Below are 10,405 nucleotides of genomic sequence, written 5' to 3'. Positions count from 1 at the left end.
CCTTGGGAAGTCCTGGAACAGATTAAGCACTGCACTAGACCCCAATGCTGAAAAAGCCAATAAAAGGGATAATGAACTGGAAAATGAGGGGATTAAAATAGATTTGGGGAAATGCTACCTATTAGGTATAAGGAATACAGCTATGGGAAATGATGTGGCTATACAGATTAGAAATTATGCCAGAAAGACCTGCTACAATGAGTTGGACACACCTGTTTTGTGCACTTATTAATGCAATGTTATGGCTGAGCCCTTAAATTCTGGCTTGAATAGTTATGGCTGAGCCCTAAAAAACAGGAAAACACCTGCCACAACTATCATTTGGCCACACTGCAGTAAGAATTAATAATCAACACTGCATACAGTAATACAAACTGTTACATCAGATCTGTAGGGGAAAACTATCTTTGAATTTCCTGACTTCAGTGCATTTAAAAGCTGTAATGTTGCATTCCCTCCCCGCCCCCGCCCCCCATTTAATGGCAGCAGCAGCAGCACTATTGCTGGTTCCTCCTGGAGACTGGTCCTGCTGGTGATTTTCATCTGGGTTTTAACTGAGCATGAAGTGTATGGGGACTCCAAGACTAGAGCTGTGAGAATAAGAGATTTTTTGGTTTGGTGGCAGGTCTGAAAAATTAGAAAAAAAGTTCATTTTAGATCAACCCCAAAGAATTTATTTTAAATACTCAGCAAATCAAAAAGTTAAAAAATGTTTTCAGTTCCATGAAATATTATGTTTTGTTTTGACTTTTTAAATAAAACTGAAGGAAATTTCAAACCAATTCATTTCAAATTGAAAAATCACAATATTTCATTTCTAAAAGGAAAAAATGAAACATTTCAGTTATTTCAGAACTTTTTTTTAAGTTAGGTTTTTTTTTTCAACTGAAAGAATTTGGCAAAATTGACACAAATTCACAAAATGATGTGTTGGTCGACCCATAATCTGAATGTTTCACCAAAAAAAGTTTCAACCAAAACATTTTGCCCAGCTTTATCCAAGACTGGTAGGTCAATCCCAGTAAAGGGTGGCAGCTATTATAAAAGCACTAGAGAGACAGATCTTTATGGAGTAACTCTACAAAACCCAAATGAGAAACAACAAAGCAAAGAAACTATTTCTGCAGCATTTTCATCTTCTCCCTAGAGAGGTTAACTATAGAGGAATTTGGCATATTAACCAAATTGTGTCAGCTAAAGAGAGGAATACGGAAATAATATTTGCTGGAATTGCAAAGCAAACAAACAAACAAAAAATTCTCCAGACTGAATGTTTTGAATTCTGGTTGTTTTTCCTTCCTGCTGTATGTGTTTTTATATCTGGTAAAAATCACAAAGTAAATCTTTAAAGATTAGGCAATTAGCCTGCATCTGTTTTTCCTTCAGCAGCATCGTATGGTATCAGGTTCTATAGATAATGTTCCTGTGTGTTAACCTGTGTACTTTTGTCCCAGGGTAGATCTGGTTACTTTTCTTACATTTTAGTGCCATGCAGCTGTAATCTTCAGTATCTGATCTAGGGTAGTTGATGTGTAACCCACACACCTCTTGAGTGTGGTGTTCTGTCCCATCTAGTGGCACCGAGGCCACTTAAAGAGAGAGATAAAATGAGTCTGCTCTACAGCCTTAGCTAGCAGCCAGTTGGCTTTTCGTTCATGCGGTCGAGGCTCATGCATTAAGCTGCAGAGGTCCCCAGTTCGATCATGTCTGATGATGACTGGGGTCTGTCAGCGTTACAGATGCACAGGTCCCTTCTCTCTCCCCCATTCTCTTCTCCTATAATATTGTTTGTGCACTCTTTTTGGGAACACTTAGTGATATTAAATAGCATCTGTCATGCCCAAACTATTGGGGCTTATTGTATTTACACCATTGTGGGATTTTGGGGAGGCAAAAGTGGGAGAGGAGAAACCCCATTTAACAGCATGCATTAATTGCCTCTTAAATATCAGCTAGGCCATACCAAAATGTTCCTAAAGGACAGAGCTTCCAGGCTATTACTGTACCTGGTTTCATCCAGTGACCCCCATGACAATCATCACCCTTTACAAGATCACCTTTGTGTGACACTCAAAATGCCTATTTCCCATCTGTTTTGCCAACCCAGCATGGTGGGTGTTTTAGGTGGTCCAGAGGTTCATTTTGGATGCCTATTCAAAGCTAATGTATCAGAACCTCTTGGCTCTGGATCTTGGCTCATTCTAATGCAAGCTCCTGGTTTTGGCTGTGGCCCAGGTACTTTGGGAATCACCTTTCTTATAGTATTTCTGTTTGCAGTAACTGCAACTGCAGAAAGGGAAGAGGTACATATGCATTTTAAAACAGAATGAAAATATTGCTTGAACCCACAGGAGAACTGCAGGCTTGGGCCCTATTCAGTTTTAATTGGGGGTGAAGGTTCAGCTTGTTTTATCTGAAGCACTCCCTCATCCCTAGATACCATTAGGGTGGAGCACAAAGATATCCATTGAGCCTTACTGTAAAATGAGGGAAGATATTTCAAAAGGTTGAAGTTCCAATTTGTGTCAGTCACCCATCTTAGGAAGTACATCAGCCAATGCTACAAGATGGGGCATCAGTTGATATGTAGGGCTGGAGGCTAGGAACTGCATGCACAAGGGCATGCATGGTTTGCTGTTCACTGAATCAAGTACACAGGTTGTGTTTATAGCAGGTGCAAACATGCATGCTCATCTATACGAACTGGTTTTGGTTATTTCACTCAAAAAATAGAGGGGAGGGAAAGTAGGATGGGGGAGGCCACAAATGATGGTTCATTAGTAGGATTGTCAAAGAAAATGATGTGCTGATGTAACGTCAACAGACCCCGGTTGTCAGCAGGCAGGATCGAACTGGGGACCTCTGGAGCTTAGTGCATGAACTAAAAGCCAGCTGGCTCTTAGCCTAGGCTGTAGAGCAGACTCATTTAACTCTCTCTCTAGGGCCTTGTCTACACTATGAAATTACTCTCATTTTACAGAAGTCGATCTTTGGGAACAGATTGTATAAAGTTGAGTGCATGCGTCTGCACTAAGCACATTAATTCGGCGGTGTGTGTCCACAGTACCATGGCAAGCGTCGACATTCCGAGCAGTGCACTGCAGGTAGCTATCCCACAGTTCCTGCAGTCCCAGCTGCCCATTGGAATTCTGGGTTGAGCTCCCAATGCTTGATGGGGCCAAAAATTTATCGCAAGTGGTTATAAGTGGTTAAATTCATCAGTCAACCCTCCCTCCGTGAAAGCAATGGCAGACAATCATTTTGCGCCTTTTTGCCTGGATTGCCCGAGCAGACGCCATAGCACGGCAAGCATGGAGCCCGTTCAGCTCACCGCAGCAGTTATGACCATTGTAAACACCTCATGCATTATTGTGCAGTTTATGCAGAACCAGAACCTGAGAAACCAGGCGAGGAGGCGACGGCACCGCGGTGATGAGGACATGGACACAGATTTCTCTAAAACCGCGGTCCCTGGCAATATGGAGATCATGGTGTTAATGGGGCAGGCTCATGCCGTGGAATGCTGATTCTGGGCCCAGGAAATAAGCACAGACTGTGGGACCGCATAGTATTGCAGGTTTGGGACGATTCCCAGTGGCTCCGAAACTTTCGCATGCGTAAGGGCACTTTCATGGAACTTTGTGACTTGCTTTCCCCTGCCCTGAAGCGCAAGAATACCAAGATGAGAGCAGCCCTCACAGTTCACAAGCGAGTGCCAATAGCCCTGTGGAAGCTTGCAACACCAGACAGCTACCGGTCAGTCGGGAATCAATTTGGAGTGGGCAAATCTACTGTGGGGGTTGCTGTGATGCAAGTAGCCAACGTAATCATTGAGCTGCTGCTATCAAAGATAGTGACTCTGGGAAATGTGCAGGTCATACTAAATGGCTTTGCTGCAATGGGATTCCCTAACTGTGGTGGGGTGATAGGCAGAATGCATATCCCTATCTTGGCACCAGATCACCAAGGCAGTCAGTAAATAAACCGCAAGGGGTTACTTTTCAATGGTGCTGCAAGGACTGGTGGATCATAAGGTACATTTCACCAACATCAATGTGGGATGGCCGGGAAAGGTTCATGATGCTTGCATCTTCAGGAACTCTGGTCTGTTTAAATAGCTACAGGAAGGGATTTACTTCCCAGACCAGAAAATAACTGTTGGGGATGTTGAAATGCCTATACTTATCCTTGGGGACCCAGCCTACCCCTTAATGCCCTGGCTCACGAAGCTGTACACAGGCACCCTGGACAGTAGTAAGGAGCTGTTCAACTATAGGCTGAGCAAGTGCAGAATGGTGGTAGAGTGTGCATTTGGATGTTTAAAGGGTCGCTGGTGCAGTTTACTGACTCGCTCAGACCTCAGCAAAACCATTATTCCCATTGTTATTGCTCCTTGCTTAGTGCTCCACAATCTCTGTGAGAGTAAGGGGGAGACGTTTATGGCAGGGTGGGAGATTGATGAAAATTGCCTGGCTACTAAATATGCACAGCCAGACACCAGGGCGATTAGAAGAGCACAGCAGGAAGTGCTGCCCAACAGAGAAGCTTTGAAACCCAGTTTCATGACTGGCCAGGGTACTGTGTGACACTTCTGTGTGTTTCTCCTTGATGAAAACCCGCCCCCTTGGTTGACTCTAATTCCCTGTAAGCCACCCGCCCTCCCCACTTCGATCACAGCTTGCTTGCAAAGGAAAGAAAGTCACTATCATTTAAAAACCATGTATTCTTTATTAATTGATTATAAAAATAGGGAGATAACTCACAAGGTAGCCCAGGTGGGGTGTGGGAGGAGAGTAGGAGGGAAGGAAAAGGCCCCTTCAAAACTTGTTGAATGCCAGCCTTCTGTTGCTTGGGCTATTCCACTGGGGTGGAGTGGTTGGGTGCCCGGAGCCTCTCCGCCACGTTCTTGGGCGTCTGGGTGAGGAGGCTATGGAACTTGGGGAGGAGGGAGGGCAGTTAAACAGGGGCTTCAGCGGCAGTCTGTGATCCTGCTGTGGTTCCTGAACCTCCACCAGACACCGGAGCATGTCCGCTTGATTCTGCATTAGCCCCAGCTTTGCATCCTGCCTTTTCTGATCTTTCTGCTGCCACCTCTCACTTGATCATCCGTCCTGTCCTCATGTTCATTGGCCGCTTTCCTGCACTGTGCTACTGTGTTTCCTCCACACATTCTGCTGAGCTCTATCAGTGCCGGATGACTGCATGAGCTCAGAGAACATTTCATCGCATGTGTGTTTTTTTCGCTGCCTTATCTGAGATAGCCTTTGGGATGGAGGAGGGAGGCTTGAAACATTTGCAGCTGCGGTAGGAAAAAAAGGGAGTGAAGTATTTAAAAAGATACATTATACAGAACAATGGCTATACTCTTTCACGGTGAACAACACTATTCACATTACATAGCACATGTGATTTTGGTACAAGGTTGCATTTTGCATCTTATCTTGAGTACCTGCAGCTTTGGAGTTAGAGATCACACACGCAGTGCCGGGCAACAGAATTTGGTTTGCAGGCAGCCATGGTAAGCCATAGTCTTTCAGCTTCTGCAACCTTCATAACAGCAGCGCCCTCCTTTCCCATACCAAGCAAAGTCCGTTGACTTTGGCCATTTAGTGCTGCAGTTTTCCTGTTAACGTGCAGGAAACCCTTTAGGAATGACAGTGTCACCCTTTAGGAACAGGCAGATTGAGCCCCTCATCAGTGAATAGATGCAATCCCCAGGAACACCAGCCACTCCTTGTTTCCCCTGCCATCGCCATGCAAGCTTTTATTGAGACGTGGTGACAGTCTGACAGTGTCAGGAGCTTTAGGGTCACACACACGGCCCAGATTCGGACCCCTTTGCTCACCTTGAAGGCTTAGACGGTCTTTACATGGAGCCAGAGAGGGACGTAGCTGTGCTGCTTCTGTAGCAGGTCAGGGAGGAGTTGGGATCCTCGCAGTTCCTCCTCTAGTTCCACCTTCCTCTGTGGGAAAGCAATTGGCTCCTGTTCCATTCTGTACCAGCAGCGGATGACTTCTCCTTCAGCACTGGCTCAGCTCATCTGGCAGGTGCCTCGGGAATCACAGAGCCACCCATCTCCACAGGCTGGGCAGTAGCAGCACTGCGGAGGCTGATCTCCGCTAGGTGTGAGGTGCACAGGGGAACATAAGAACATAAGAATGGCCATACTGGGTCAGACCAAAGGTCCATCCAGCCCAGTATCCTGTCTACCGACAGCGGCCAATGCCAGGTGCCCCAGAGGGAGTGAACCTAACAGGTAATGATCAAGTGATCTCTCTCCTGCCATCCATCTCCACTCTCTGACAAACAGAAGCTAGGGACACCATTCCTTACCCATCCTGGCTAATAGCCATTAATGGACTTAACCTCCATGAATTTATCCAGTTCTCTTTTAAACCCTGTTATAGTCTTAGCCTTCACAACCTCCTCAGGCAAGGAGTTCCATAGGTTGACTGTGCGCTGAGTGAAGAAGAACTTCCTTTTATTTATTTTAAACCTGCTACCCATTAATTTCATTTGGTGGCCCCTAGTTCTTATATTATGGGAACAAGTAAATAACTTTTCCTTATTCACTTTCTCCACACCACTCACGATTTTATATCCCTCTATCATATCCCCCCTTAGTCTCCTCTTTTCCAAGCTGAAAAGTCCTAGCCTCTTTAATCTCTCCTCATATGGGACCCATTCCAAACCCCTAATCAATTTAGTTGCCCTCTTCTGAACCTTTTCTAATGCCAGTATATCTTTTTTGAGATGAGGGGACCCACATCTGTAGGCAGTATTCAAGATGTGGGCTTACCATGGATTTATATAAGGACAATAAGATATTCTCTGTCTTATTCTCTATCCCTTTTTTAATGATTCCTAACATCCTGTTTGCTTTTTTGACTGCCGCTGCACACTGCGTGGATGTCTTCAGAGAACTATCCACGATGACTCCAAGATCTTTCTCCTGATTAGTTGTAGCTAAATTAGCCCCCATCATATTGGATGTATAGTTGGGGTTATTTTTTCCAATGTGCATTACTTTACATTTATCCACATTAAATTTCATTGCCATTTTGTTGCCCAATCACTTAGCTTTGTGAAAGGAGTCACTTTGTGCCCAATTACTTCACTGCCCAGGAATGTAAATGCAAACAGGGTTAGTGCCCTGGCTTCTTAAAAGCATCTTATTTATGCCTCTCATTAGTGTAACTGTAGCCACACCTCACTCTTGATGCAACTCCTGGTGGAAGCAGCAAAATTGCCTTCTCGTCTCTCCACCCTACTAAAGATTTCAATCAAAGATGGGAAAAACAGCAAACAGAAACAAAGTGATGGAGGGAAGAGGGCATAACAATGAACACAGCCCCAGTAACTCAGAGCCATGGAACTATCGACATTAAATAACACTGAGCATGCATTGGGAATGCATAACTCACACATCAGTTCCTATCAGGCTCAAAGACAGACAGCTCAGTCCACAAATAGCTATCAAAAATTGTTATATTCTGAGTATACAGTATGGTGCACTATTGGGTCCTCCTAGAGTCAATAGCTAAGCTGGTATTAAAATTCTCATAGGATTGAATTCTTCTTAAATAATCACTGGGCTCAGGCATATTTCCTCATAACATCTTCATCTAATCATCTTCATCCTTTCCCTCCTCCCTCAAGGCACAAGTAGGCGGCATTAAAAATAGAAGTAGTCTCAAACTCATATTTTCTCATTTTATAACAGACAAAATGTGACCTGGAAATAAAACTGCAGTGTCAACTTAGTATCCATGTCAGAGAAATCTGCCTTCCTAGATATTAATTTTCACCTGCAAGCCTCTTTCACCTTAGGCAGTATTAGGAAATCTGTGTATCTAGTTCACCTGCCATAGCAGGAATGACAAAATCCTTTTCTCCCACAATCACAGCTAAATTAGCCAACTGTGTGGACACCGCACTCCACTAACCCTTCACACACACAGTTTGGCAACGTATTGCATCCCTAACAAATACTACTAGAATAAGGAAGGTTGTACCAATGTGGAGAAATGTTGAGCTTTTCTTCTAAATTATAGTCTAGCAAAGATGGGAAGGCCCCACCTAGGTAATTATCCTCTCAATTTTGCTCATTATAGCCCAGTAATTTCAGGTTTCAGTTCTTTGCAATACTGTCAAGTGTTTTAGTTGTGCAACGGGATGTTGTATTGTCTTTGGTCATATTTCAGAGAGGGCTTTAGAACTGTCTAGTTAGGGCTATAGAGGTCTCCATCACAGCAGGGACGCCTATACCCAGCTTGCTTAAAGTGTGAATATACCTTCCATTGCTTCCAAATGGCTAAAGGAGGCACATAAGAATCAGACTGCCACCTATTTGAGTGGTGTCAGGGGAAATCTTCTCTAAGCCAGTTTCAGAAGTTTCTACAGGGGTTCAGAGATGCGGGGAACTGTGGTGGAGCCAAATACTATTGCATGTTGGCATTAAGGGGGAGGTAAACTCCCTAAATCCCTCATCCCAAACCCCCTCATCTTGGGAAGAAAAGTTTGCTGCCACTTCTCTGGCAGTGACGCCAACAGAGGTTAAGAAAAGAAATACAGGGCCTATACCTGCAATATGCAGAACAGGGTCATATCCCTGTGAAAGCAGAAGAATAGACCTCAGCACCTTGCTGCATTGGGCTCAGAGTCCCTTGCTAGGGAACTTTCAGTGAAACCAAACTTTAGACAACAGACAGGTTGGGCATTTTCACAGCACAGGGGCAATGCTTTGTGATGCAACAATACATCTTCCCCAAGCGGCCACATAACTGCTCACCCCTTCCCAGGGCCCAGAATTAGCACAGCCTTTTGTGATACTGGGGCTGTCCCACTGCTGGAGAAAGAAGAAAATAGATCCTCATTCTCCTACAATGTCCTGCTGCCGCTGGAGGTGAAGGAAATGTGTTGTGAATTACCAAGTGCTGTCGGGATAGAGTGACAAATTAGCACTTCAGTGGAGTATGTAGAGATGCTGTTTAATCGCAAAGAGTCACCCTTGCTCCACCTAGAACAACATGGTGGCATTTAAAGTAGCACTCTGAGAAAACACCTTACCATCTGAACTGGTTTGCAGTAAGTTGCTGCCTGCAACTGCGGCACCAGATTGCATCCGCTGGCCATAGCTTCTTTGCTTTGGGTGAAAACAACAAGCTATTTTACAATCAGAAAACACACTGGGTAATAAAAGTGAACACGTCCAGGCTGGTTTCTTTTGAGCGGTTGAAAGCAGCTGTTATCCATAGCCTGCTGGCTTGGACCCAAAGTTAGAGTGGTGATAGGGAGAGCTGGTAGATCACTTGACCGACTCCTGAATTCCCAAGCCTAGCCACAAACTTTGGGCTATACTGAAGACTGATACGTGCAGCAGAGCAAAGGCTGGGGATCTATCAGACTTTGGCTTGTCGGTTTATGCTGAGAAGGGAGAGATTTTTTGAAATCTCAAAGACAGTTCTGTTGAGGTTACTGGTTTGAATCCTCACTCTAGGTGCATATTGATTACTGCAAGTGATAAAAGAGAGAGTTGCACCATCTCTCCATTCCAAAGACACTCCCAAAATACAGTGTTTAAAACCCCCACTAAAAGAGAACCACTAATGCTATGTCTGTAATAGCAGCTCACCAAGAAGACCAGATGCATTTACTGGTTTCTTTCCCCTGGGCCTTCTGCAATGCAGAGTAAGTCTAATGTGCCCAACTCCATTTTTTTGGGGGGAGGGATAGCTCAGTGGTTTGAGCATTGGCTTGCTAAACCCAGGGTTGTGAGTTCAATCCTTGAGGGGGCCATTGAGGGATTTGGGGCAAAAATTGGGGATTAGTCCTGCTTTGAGCAGGGGGTTAGACTAGATGATCTCCTGAGGTCCCTTCCAACCCTGATATTCTGTGATTCTAATCAACACAGAGTACAGCAAAAAATTCTTTATGCTAAAGGGTTTTATTACACATAATTCATACACTGCCAGCTTGCTGGGCAGATCATGTCTGTTCTTCTGGGAGTTTGCCACTCTGTTTTTCTCTTTGTTGCATATTTTGTTTGTTTGAAGATGGCATTTGTGGATCCCTGGGGATGCACCTGAGGCTGGATCCTTAGTATCAGGCTAGGAATAAAGTAATCTGGAAGTGATCTTGGATCATCAAATTGAACATTACCTCACTATGGTTATTCCCCCCAATTACTCAGTGGAGAAGAGTGCATTGACCCTGGGATGGGAGATGCCCTGAAATGGCTGTCTCAGCGCTCAGGTGGTCTCAGATTGCACTTGAGTGACCCCTTCTGGCCACTTTTTGCAGAGGCTTAGTAGAGTTCTGGAAGGAGACAAATCCAGCCTTTTTTAGGCAGAGAGAGGGCTCTGTGCTGCGAGCACAGCATGCAACAAGGGAACATAGGTTGGG

The sequence above is a fragment of the Dermochelys coriacea genome, chromosome 8, assembly GCF_009764565.3.
Source record: "Dermochelys coriacea isolate rDerCor1 chromosome 8, rDerCor1.pri.v4, whole genome shotgun sequence".
Taxonomy (NCBI): domain Eukaryota; kingdom Metazoa; phylum Chordata; order Testudines; family Dermochelyidae; genus Dermochelys; species Dermochelys coriacea.
This window is presented reverse-complemented; position numbering follows the sequence as displayed.